We start from the raw sequence: 12,813 nt of genomic DNA, 5'->3' as shown, positions 1-12,813 counted from the left end.
CATGCTGCTGGCTGCATTGAGATTAGTTATTGAACTGTCCAAGCAAAAGGAAACAAGGCCGCTTCAGAGCGACTGCACACAATAAGCCAGCTGTCAGTGGGAGGGGCTTTTTTTCAGACCAGTGTTGTCATGGATAGTACTTTTGTGCTGCGTTGCCCTTTGAGTGTTGATAGGTGCGAGTATGCAAAGCTGCCATGCACTGATTAATATTGACAGAAGGCTTGATCGAGGACAGGCAAGTGGGCAGAGTTAAAGCGTGCAGCGGGGTTTATGCAACACATGTCAGTAAAGGTGACGTGAAATATGGACACCCTGTTTGCACACTCGTAGTTTGTGAATAACCATGAGGGGAGACAGCCTGCATTGTGTGTATTTGTCCAAGAAAATCTGATGCATATGGATAGGGAGGACTAGATCAGCCAGATCGCCCCAAAACAAGACAAGAGGACACAGTATGATATGATAGACTGTGGTTATAGTGGCATTACAGCTGCCACAAAAAAGTAGCTTGTTTCTAGACACTCACGCGCATGCACACACACACTAACTGATTCCCAGAGGTCTTTCATTTGCCTCCTCACACCTGTTTTACATTCAGAGGTGTGTCCCTGAGCCTCGTCTTGGCAGCATCAGAGCTGATGTCCTTGGTCAGTGTTTTGTTTGAGTGTGATTTCACAATGCTACACCGAATGATAAACCTGCACCTCTATGCTGCAATAACAGTGAAATAATGTACAACAAGAGTGGTCTAGTGTTATGATTTTTAAACCGTCGTTTAAAGCCTTCCTTTGGTATAATTGGATTACAAAGGGATCCAAACAATGCAAGACTAATATGCATTTTCACAAGGTAATCTAGCGGCCTTTAGGCAGAATTTCTTTTTTCATTGTGTTTAAAAATGTGATGTAACACCATGCCATTTTAAATGAATTACATTGATGACTTATTATATCAGAATTTTACTCATTTAAAAGTGTTTTGCTAAGCCCAAGCTTGTTACATACCACTGTAATACTGAACAGTCTGCAGCCTTGTTTTAAAGACTGAGACCCCAAATCCCCCCACACCTACCCACTCCACCAAAAGACCAGATTTCCCACACTGCATCTATCAGAGGCTGTCGTACCCTGAATGGTAAAAGTTAATGTGTTTAACAGCAGATTGAGACTGTGCTGAGTGCATACTATTTAACACTAACATCTATTTATTACCTTTTTTATCAGAACAAATGTATCAAATTGATTTTATAGCTGTTACATTACATTAAACACATCATATAAGTGTTACTCTTCTCAGAGTAGCGCACACTACTCTACACAAAATACCAAAAAGACCAGCCTCCATTCACACCAGCGCCACACCAGCGCCACACCACCCACATGAATAACAGTGTGGCACAGCCTACCATCCATGATCCAAAACACAGAGTAGCAGAATATATTCTCCCTTTCAGCCTTCGCATCATCTTTGAATAGACCGTTTGGGGGAGAAATATGTAATAGAGTCTGCATTTAAAATCACTGCAAAACAGCTATGTTAAGTGCACAACATTAAACCGTGCTGTAATCTGTAATTACTGTGCTCTGCTCTCTGTGCTTACATTACAGTTCAGCATTTTTCACTCTGAAAAATGAGCAGGCTTAATGAGCGCCTGTCGTAACCTATCAATAGGTTAGTCATAATCAGCAGGATAGAGGCCCACTGACCTCAATTATGTTCCTTTGGGGGGATAATCTCAGCTGCGCCAGCATACACAGAAACTTATTCTGATTGTGGTTGTTATACAGATGAGTGTCTTATACATGACACAGTGCACAGTGGAGAGTTTAGATGAGGTAATTTGATATGGTAAAATTCAGTGAATGAAAACAACAAAGGACAAGCATGCTAAGAAAGTATGCTTTCCTAAACTACATGAACCTAATCAGCATTAACAATTATTTTAGCATTGTGTAGTAATTTATTGATGCCCATACAAGAAATCAAAGTTGTCTTTGGGGGTTTTACATTCTTTACATACACCTCTGCTATATATATATAATTTCCTGTGAGGCTTAAAAGTCTCTCTGAAGATTCCCTCTACCTCTTCTCCCAAGGCGCAGTGAGCTCTACCATAATGTGATAATCTAAACCATAATTTGATATGTTTTATACACTAGTGATTTACCACTGCTGTGATTATTTGATTCCAAACCAAAGAACCCATCATCTCAAATGTCTTCCTTCCATTTTGCACAGTGAAAGGCTTCATTCTTCTTGGACTGATGAAGAAGAATCCTCAGGAAATGCTGTACACAGGCCGTGATGACATTTCACATTTATATTGCAGACAGTTATGCCTGCAAAATGTGTGATGTTTTTGTTGATCACTGGCTTTACAGAGTTGGTTACCAGAGCGGTTCACCCTGAGATCAAAAAGGTGGAACAGGATTGGAAAGCTTCTTTGCCTTTCCTTTTCCTCAGAAGGCAAAAACCTTTAAAGAACCAATAATAAATCCACATCTTACAATTCTTTATAGCAGTATGTATAAGATACTGAAAATCTAGTTCACTCCTTTAATGCTACTTGCCTATGTGGTGTTAAATGTATACAGTATCCTGCTGATAAGACACGTCATCAAACAAAACTGCATCGCGTCAAGTATGGCTTAGAAGATGAATCTACGTTTTCCTTGAAATGAGTCATATGTCATGACAACAAATATATTCCAGGCTTGTTAATAATGTTCCGCAGTAATTGAGATCCCACCATGAATTCAATTCAGTCTACTTCAGTTTTATTTATATAGTGTCAAATTACAACAGCACTCACCTCAAGGTGCTTTATATGGTAAGGTAGAGACACTGCAATAATACAGAGAGAACCCCACCAATTAAATCATCCCATGGGAGCAAGCACTTGGCAACAGGGGGAAGGAAAAACTCCCTTTTAAGTGGGAGAAACCTCCAGCAGAACCAGGCTCAGGGAGGGGCAGCCATCTGCTGTGACCGGTTAGAGATGATGGGAGGAAGGGACCCTCCACCGTAACCTTTCACACCAATAAGAGTCATTGGCTGTGTCGACCCCGACACATAGTTATATTTCTCAGGAGGTGCATGCATGGCCGGTTACATCATAGGGTAAAGAACGCTTTCCATTTACACTGTAAGTTAATACGTAGATTTCCTGCTGAAGCAAAAATTGCACATTGACCCCTTTACATATACACATACAAGGTATTTGGAAAACATAACTTTTTCTATGCATTTTTGTCCAGAAATAAACAATTTTGTTGACAAAAATCAAGCTTTTGAAAATTTTTTCCAGGATGATGATTTTCAGAATCTCCATTTCATTGTTTACATGTTGATAATAAGAAAGAAATATAACTTAAAGGTGCACACTTTTGATAGTTTTGTCTTTTTTGAAGTCAGATTGTGTATGTTATTGTTCATAAGCTTCTGATTGGCCAATATTCTCTACAGTATCGACACCTGTTGCTGTATCTCTTGTTTTGCATTTCCCGAGGTTTGAGATCTTTTCCAAAATGAAAGATACTTGTGTACTTGAGGAAGGAGACTTATGCTGGAAAGCTGCATCTATAAACCATTTAGGTTCAGTGCATAGGCTCGTATATCTGTGAGTCAGATATCAGACTAATAAAATACTGGAATTTTAGTCTGCAGTAGTGGAAGAGGTAAACCAGTGTAAAAGCACAGCTGTCAGTTAGGGCTGCTAAACTCCTAGCTATGAGAATGAACATAAGCCATATGCAGAAATTATTAAGAACAACCACAGTACAGTTGTTATGAAGGGGAAGGCGATGTACCAGTTTGTTATGAAAATTATTCTTTTTTTTTTAATGTTCATGCCATTCAAGCATGAGCAGCCTGTTTAAGGTTAATCCTAAAGTTTCATAATCCGATTTGAGTCCATATTTTGACTAGGCCACTCTAAAAACCACCATTTTGGTTTTTCTGAGATATTTAGAGGGAGACTTGCAGGTGATTGTAGATTATTGTCCTGCTGCATAACCCAAGGCAAACACTGATGGCCGGACATTCTCCTTCATCATTTTTTGCAAAGAGCAGAATTCATGGTTCCATCAGTTAGGGCAGTGGTTCCCAAACTTTTTTTGCTGGGCCCCCCTTGTTTAACAAGAAAAATGTTCGCGCCCCCCCACCCCCGCGCGTGCACGCGCGCACGCACACGCACAAACACATCCTTCAACCACACACACCCATATTTTGCTCCATTGCGGTTTATTTCACACCTCAAACATTTATTAAACAATTAAGCAAATACAAATAATCTGCAATAAATTACAGGTAGTAAGAAAATAAACTACCAACTCTTTTACGCTCCGTCCGCACCTACACGGGTATTTTTGAACGCGCAGCTGTTTCGGGCACATGTAAACGGCGTATCGAATCACCGAGAACGGAGATTTTTTAAAACTCCTTTTTTTGCGTTTACGTGAGGACAAGGAATACAGAGTTTGTCACGCAATGTCAAAGGTATGTGCCTTTTTCACGTCACACTGTGCGCCACGTTATTGTTTACACGAGATGAATTGCAGAATGGCAGATAGAGACAAAATACTGTTAATCTGACTCTGCAGGTTTTACACGCTTACATATACAGGCCATTACTGTCCCTGCATTTAGAAAGGCAGAGGCATCACGGTGTAATTATTTTACATGTAGTTGTTTTTTTTCCTGTGTAATAATGTTCAACATTGCTATCAATACATTTTTCAAAAACCCTCTACAAAATGGGTTCAAAAACATAAACAACTGTGGGATACTGTTTGTCCGTGATTTGAACAGCCCAGCGCTGCTCCCGATGCAGGGAAAACTAATTCTGCAGGAGACCTACCTCAGCACTTGTGCAGGTGAAACCAAAGGGAAGATATGCTTCACCATATTTTCTAGTCTTTGGCTTAGAATGAAGTTGGTTTGGAAACATATTCAGCGATGCTTCATCTCCTGCTTTATGCTTTGTGTGGGCGCCCGTGCTAGCAGTGTCCAAGCATTGTTTTTGTTTTTTGTTTTTTCCTTTTCATGCCGCGCCCCCCCTGCAATAGCTCTGCGCCCCCCCTAGGGGGCGGGCCCCACACTTTGGGAACCACTGAGTTAGGGCAGGTTTTCCAGGTCCAGCCCCAGACCATTACACTACCACCACCATGTTTGACTGTTAGGATCTTTTTATGCTGTGAAATGCTGTGTTAGTTTTATGCCAGATGTAATGAGACCCAAACAGAAAAGTTCAGAATATTTTCACAAAGTCTTGGGGATCATCACAATGTTTTTACAGCAAATGTGACACGAGGCTTTTTGAGATCTTTTTGACCAATAGAGGTTTTTTTTTCTTTCTTGAATCTCTCTGATAGGTGCCATTTTTGCCCAGTCTCTTTGTTGTTGAATCATGAACTCTGACAAATGAGGCTTGCAGTTCTTCAGATGTTGCTCTGGGTTCTCTTTGGGGATGGATCATCTCAGGTGTTCTCCCAACCGAAGTTTGGTCTGTTTCTAGCATCTTTTTCCTTCCATTTGTCTCTGCCAATCAGGGACTCTCACATTAACTTTTACTGAGGGGGGGAAAAGTAGGCGTTCATAGAAACTAGTGAGCTAACTTCGTTAAACTTCATAAATCCTGTTTTTAATGGATGCCTGGATGTTAAACTTAATTGTTACACCTGGTAGAGCAGCCACACTGATCATTTTATTAGAGAATAAAGAATTTAACTCTCAACGATGCTGCAGTGGTTGTTTCACTTTGTGAACTGAAGAGGAGTTTGGACCCGGAAACGGCTAATGGCGTCAGGCTAAAGAGGGTGATGTCTCTCACAGTAGTGGAGCCTTTGAATTGGCTTTGTAACCCCTTCCAGACTGATAGATATCAATGACTGTGTTTCTTATCTGTTCTTGAGTTATCTGTTATTGAGTCTACTTTTTTGTCAGACAGGTTCCATTTAAGTAAGTTATTGATTAGACTCTGTCTTGACGTAATCAAGATACCGAAACAGAACTCAGCTTTCCAAAAAGTGTGGTTAGTCGGTTATCTTTGAGTAAGTCAGGAAGGGGGCAAATAGTTTTTCACTGCACTGTATATGTTTCAGGCGAGATTCTACATAGATATATGTAGAAACTCATTTATCTTTCTCTGTCTACAACACTAGTAAATTTCAGACAGGGCTTATTACAAAATGTCACCACAGAGATGCGCTCTGCCTCCAAGGATATTTATAGGATTCATTATATAAACCTGATCACTGACAGGAGCCTATGGATACTAGTAAATCATGCTCCTCTGGGATTCAGCTGCGACTTGTCCTGTCAGCTCCTGATCTGAGCGTTTACTGCCAAGCATTAGGAAATGATTTTCCTTGTGTATTACTGAGCTAAGTTTAAGTAAACAGGAGCACATATTTAGAGAAAAGTATTGCGTGATTCAGTGCAGCAGTGAGAATGGAAAATATATTAGTAATGGCAACACACAAATACAACACAATACTTGATGGAAGCAGAAAAACGTTATGTGTGTAAATTTAAAAAAATAAATGTTCTTATTACCATTTGTTGTGCTGATCCTAATTAAAACATGTCATGCATGCTTGTCCATTGTGATTTATAATGGGGTAGCAGGTATGAGTACAGAATTTCTAAAGGGCATGTGGCTGTGAAAGAAGCACACCGGCTTTAGTAGGAGGTCTGTGCCCTTTCTAATCACTGTTGCCATCCCAGTTTGGGTTTGGTTTTGTTTGTTTGTTTGTTTTTTCAGGGTACAAAAGGCCTTCTTTTCTCATGGGCCACATAAAGCACATTAATCCAGGTGAACGGTATAATCCTTTATTCATTTTACCTGGTAATTTAACTCAAAACAAAAAGAGAAGGAGTAAAACATCATTTGGATATTAGCATAAGCACACATTTCTTAATTAGGCGGAAGATCGAGAAGCTGGGCAGGGCCTCATAAATGTCGTAAACCTGCAGTGCTTTGTAACTGTGGAGGAGAAGCCTGGTCGATTTCATAAACACAGTTGGTGAAAAGTCCCAGGAAAAAAAATGGGACATCTGAGACAATGAATTGATCATTCCTGGTTCCTGCTGTGGCCTGATGGTGGCTCAGTAATAAACACTGCTACCTCACAAAAAATGAGCTCAAGTCCAGAGCTTGCATCCATTTGTGTTTATGTGGGTTTCAATTAAATTGGTGACATTGAAGTGGCCAAAAGTATTTTGTCTGTCAACATGTTGGCAATGGCAGATTTGCTGTGGCATTGATGCTGACTATTCACAAATACAGTCACATGTACAGAAGTATGGATATTTAATCTGGATGCTGCTGTCGCAAAGTCATTGGGTAATTGGAAAGATGTTATGAAATTAAGACACTAATACCAAATAGATTGAGAATCAGTATTATCCTCAAACACATTTTTTCCCCTTGGGGAAATAGCTTTGTCATTTTACTTATGTTGTCAGATTTATTGTCATTTTAACACTTTTCTATAAGTGTGCCTATCTGCCTTTTAGTGTATAGTTATCCTTTGTGTCCTTAAGAGCAAAGATTATTTTCAGCTTTAACACTTTCTACCATATAGACAGCGTTTTACAGCCCTCCCTGTAACCTTAATGACAAGTTTTGACACTTCAGTTTATATCAATAAAGAAGTGGTTAGAACAGGCTCTAGGGTTTTATAAGCGTTTCCCTAGTAAGCCGATCACCCTAACTAATTTCCGATGCAACCCAGGTTGTTTTGTTCTGGAAGCAGGGCCGAAACAGCTCAGTTAAGAAACAGGAGTCGCCTGTCAAGTTCAAATGTTCTTGTGGCTAAGCTAAATTAGCATTTTTCCTTCTTTTCTATATTGGCAGGGTTTAATGAGTTCATCCTAAACACTTGCCTGCAATAGAAAAAGGTATACTGTCAAAAAATAAATGTACACTAGATCATTCCTGAATGTAAAATCATCAAGATTTGAGAGCCTGATGATTATTACCAAACACTAACACGTAATATTATTCTAAAAAAAGAAAAGTCTAATTATTAAATAAATAATTCAAAGCTGTTTTTTTTTTTTTAGTTTTCTTTGAAAATATATTTGCTGTTCATTTTAAAAAATAAAAAATCTTAAAAGCTACCTTCAAGTGTGAATGAAAGCACTGCAAGGGGGCATTATCTTCCTGCAGTCATCAGGTTCTCCATTTGAGTGAACAGACTGTCACCGAACAGCCATATTACTCTCTGACAAGGAATCGACATTACAGGGGTTGTCAGGACAACCAGCCATGATTCACAGAGCCACAGATAGGCCTCCACCTTGAGCTGGAAGCACTAGCCATGAGACTGAGCAGATGCTGTGTCAGTCAGCCAATCACAGGTGAGATAGAGGAAAAGGATGACATCATAGGCAAATTAGGGCAACTGCAGCGACAGTTTTGGTTGTCGTGTTCGCCTGCTTATGAACTCAGAGACTCCGGTTTCACTACCTGCAAGCGTTTGGTGGATTTATCTCAAAATTCAAGGTGTAGGGGAACAAACAAACAAACTAAATGAATGTTGTTAAATATTAAAATGGAAAAAAAACACTATTATTATGTTAATTTGTCATTAAAACATATTCTCAGTTACATTAAAATAGATATGATAAGAGCAGTAACCACAAAAGCAACTTTATATATAAACATTGATACAAAAAATTAAATGTTATTTGTTTTTTAAAAAAAAACAAAAAAAAAAACATGGGGAAGATCTTGACCTGTAAAGTAGGTAGTTTATCCTCGCATAGCAACAGCAACTAATTTGTTAAATAAGGAAGACAAAGAAAACCCTTTAGACTGAAAGTAGCAGTAGCTGTAGTAATCATACTACTACTACTACCAATACTACTAATAATAATAATTAAAAAAAATGTTTGGATGCATTTGTTTTCTTTATGCAATTAACTGTAAAGTCATCTCTACTTTTCTTGCAAATGAATTCTCTCTGACTTTGATGCTATTCTAGCAGAGATGTTTGAGAGGCTTTGCCAGTTCTGATTGTTTATATGAACTCACCTGTGCTAAGCTGTTCTGTTCTTATTAAATCTGATGTTTTTTGAAGTTACACCGGCATGTACTCACAGCTCAGGTTAGCACCGTGTTTAGTGTCTTCCGTGTTTGCAACAGAAACAGTCTTGAGCTTAATGTGCAGTATAACACCATCCTCCCATCATACTCCCTCTGCAGCTTTGAGCTGTTAACCAGAAAACCAACTGTGTCTGCCTGTTGTCTTTCCCCTCCCCTGGACCAGCTGCCTGCATTAATATTCAACCCCTCAGCCAATCAGCAAACCAGGGTGGATGACATCATGGGCTAGGGAACAGTGAGCAGCCAGTGAAGCATCCAGCCTGCCGAACAAGCTTGCTTTTAGGGTCAGGAACTGGTCTGACAAGAGAATGGCAATCCTGCCTTTAAACTGTCATTAGGACTGTACGGTCGGCGATGAATCTACCACTACTCCGGGCCCAAAGGCGTAACCTGAGCAAGAGAATGTGAAGACATATTTCAGGTAATTCCCTCTCTGTGTGTGCAATAAGGGATGTGGAAGGGGGAGGCAGAGGAAGGAGGAGAGGAGGAGGGGGCTGTGTATGTAGGGGTGCTTTGTAGCCTTTTTTTCTTCCTCCACTCTGCATTCTGCCCTGCTAAGGAGGCAGCTGTTTCATCAGCAGTCTCTCAGTGAGGGCGAGACAGAAATGGATGCCTGCATCAGATGGCACGGGCATGTTTTATATCATTATATACCATCCTGTGCATCACATTGTTTCTGTGTACACTCCCTTTTGCCTCACAAATAGCATCTTTATTGAAGGAGGGGTGCAAAAATCAATGGTGGCATTTGTACAGGCCTTGTGGGTATGTGTCTGTGTTTGTGTGTGTGTGTGTGTGTGTGTGTGTGTGTCAGTCCTGGAGAAATGCAGCAGCTGCAGCAGCAACACTGAAACAAAAAAGAAGCAACGCTATTTTGGGTCTCTAAACCCGCGGCTTATGGATGGATGTGAGCTGTATGTGCTTCGGAGGGTGGGTGGGTGTGTGCGCGTGTGTGTTGGGGGGGGGATGGATGGTTAATATGCTGATTGATGCTCTTTTGTTATCTCTGCACCGCCTCACGTATGGCCTCTCTAGAGTGGGCTTCAAGAAGAAATGAGTTGTATTTCCATTTGTGCCTTTCAGTGATCTCTCACCCACACAGCGGAGAAGTGCCTCCGCTTCCTCGCTTTAACATGGATGTGTGTAGCAGCTTCATGGCGGCTGTGGTGACAGGGAGATATACAACATCTGGTCACCTGACTTCACTGGGGATCGGAGTGGGGGTGGGGGCCGGTGCTGTGAAAGCTGAGCTATTCTACCTCAGATTCTTCTACAGCTCTCGGTGGTAGAGGAAGATGGAAGAATTGGCCAGAGTACAAAGCTGAATGTGTGCCTCTCCATCACCTGCGCTGATTTTAATTTTGCCATCTGGGCCAACGTAGAGGAAGGACAGATTCCTCTCCCAGGAAGCGCAGTCATCCCTTGAGAAGCAGGGCCTGATGGGAGACCTGTTGTCTGGCTTTAGTGTGAAAGAGGAAGATATTAGGGAGTCATATCAGTGATTTAGGGAGGGTGAGATGATTATAAAGTGGATTGGGGGAGGGGTTACTGAAGCTGTTGCTCGCTATGAACATTGGCCTTTTATATTGAGATAGATCTCTTACATGCCCTTTCACACTAATCCTCCTGTCCACACTTCAAGCAAATATGACTGCCTTTCAAGCAGTTAAACTACATCTTTTACTACATTTTTGCATTAAATATATAAGGTGGCTACTATATAAACTCTCCCTCAACACCAAGGCAGTACCATTGGCTTTTTTCCCCCCCATCACAATTTATCTAAAATACGCCCAGAACTCACTGGTTGGTATATCAGATATTTTTTCTTCCCAGTGTAGCACATTACCCAGCTCCAAGCTTTCCAGAAAAAAGGCCGGATACAGAGTGGTAATCCAATGCAGCGTCACAATCAGAAGGCGGAGAGACATTCGGGTTTTGCTATACCATCAGAGTAGAAGTGTTTAATATTTATGCATCCCTCTGTCGAACTGATCTGTGAAGCTGTCGCTGGAAAATTTGTCTCCGCTGATCTCTTGGCTGTGCTTCGCACCAGTCTTAGATGCTCTGCTTCACATGCCACATTGCATTATATATTCATCGCACCGTTATCGACACAGGTCTATTACACGCAAATGGGCAATTAATAGCTCTCCATTTTGTATCTGTGCGTGTAGCTGTTTACCATCAACAGAGAGCATTCTTACCTGTATGAGCTTTTTTCTGTGAGTTGGTTACCCACACACACCTCTTATATAAAATAGATATCTCCACTCAAAGTGTTATACTCTTGGATTTTCTGACGAGTACAAAGTACGCTCAGTTTAACTGAAAATGAAAGTGAAATTATAGACTCGGGCATATGTTTGTTATGTAAACATGCACTCTGCTGGCAAAATGGAAGCATATTGTGGCTTGACTTTAATGCAAATGATTTCCCCACTTGTGACCAACTGTCCACTGTGTAACTTTAGTACATTTTTTTTACTTGTGATGTTCATTGATTCATCTGCCCAGGCCCGAGTAGCCAAAATAATGCAGTGTTTTTATTTAATGTGATCTTATCAATAACACAATAGGAGCAGCACTTCATTAGTGTACTGAAATGATCCTTTATTTTAAAAAAAAACACAACTATGGCAGCCAGTTTGTTTCCATGTGTATTATGTGCTCTTCTGGGTTTCCCCATGTTTTCCATTGCTCAGTGTAACCCAACACACTCGGCTTCTCTTACCTCACCTCAGCTAACAAAAGCAGTAGACACAGAACCTCATCTTGGCCTGTAGCCTGCTAACTGGCCTGCCTGAAATATGATAGCAGGACACACACACACACACACACAAAACACATACAACTAAGCCTCCATCTGTTGAGGGCTTAGTCTGAATGAGTTATTCTGCTATTGTTAAGTGAAGTTATCGTTTGGGACTCATGCTGACAGTGTACTGGCCCTGTGTGTGTATACATGCGCGTGTGTGCTTAAGGGTATAGATGTTCAGAGTGGAGCACTGGTCTTATGGTAGGTGTGTCAGAGCTACAGTCTGTGTTGTGGATTAGCATGTTGGATTGGAAGCCATCTGGCCATTTTGTCTCCGAAAGGGGAGGGGAGTAAGCAGGAGAGATGGATGGAGAGAGACGGGGAAAGGGAGAGAGAGAGAGAGAGAGAGAGAGAGACAGAGGAAACACTCACACACTGACACATTGACACAGCTCCCTGTGTAATCTCCCTACTTGATGTCTGTTGCTACTTAGACAAATATACAAGCAAGCTTATTCTATCTGTTTATCTGTTGTTTGTCTGGCTGTGTTCATTAAAAAAAAGATATCCCCTGCAGTTTATAATGTTTCAAATACACACTGCAAATGTGGCCTCAAGACAGATATTTCAGACGTACTTAAGTTCTAATGCCTTAACAGTAAGATGGATATTCCAGATGGATGCCGGCTGTGGAGAATATAGGGATCAAATTTTGCAGGGGGAGTGAGGGGGTTGGGTGTGGGTTAAAAGATTAAAAAGTTTCTCTTGGTCATGGGTTTGCAGAGAGTTGGAGAAGTGAGTGAACTTGAATAAGTCTGAAGATGAACAGAAAGATGTAAAATATTAAAGGCCATCAAGTAGGAATAGTTTCCAGAGAATGAAAGGACTCTAGATGATCTGCAGATACTGACCATAAGGTGACTGTTTAATCTCCTCTTTTATA

At 40.7% G+C, this 12,813-nt stretch overlaps 1 protein-coding gene across 3 annotated transcripts in view; it reads left to right on the top strand.

Moving 5' to 3' along the window:
* LOC116336249 (serine/threonine-protein kinase PAK 3) overlaps positions 1-12,813 on the top strand; it is a 52,358-nt gene that overhangs the window by 7,403 nt on the left and 32,142 nt on the right. The window contains exon 1 of one of the 3 annotated variants that reach the window (XM_031760084.2): positions 9,336-9,533. The exons of the other annotated variants lie outside the window; for them this stretch is intronic. The gene's annotated coding sequence lies outside the window, so the exon portion shown is untranslated. Of the gene's footprint in view, positions 1-9,335; positions 9,534-12,813 lie in introns of those variants that run through there. 3 annotated transcript variants of the gene reach the window in all.

Source organism: Oreochromis aureus, linkage group 10 (genome assembly GCF_013358895.1).
Source record: "Oreochromis aureus strain Israel breed Guangdong linkage group 10, ZZ_aureus, whole genome shotgun sequence".
NCBI lineage: Eukaryota > Metazoa > Chordata > Actinopteri > Cichliformes > Cichlidae > Oreochromis > Oreochromis aureus.
This window is presented reverse-complemented; position numbering and strand designations above follow the sequence as displayed.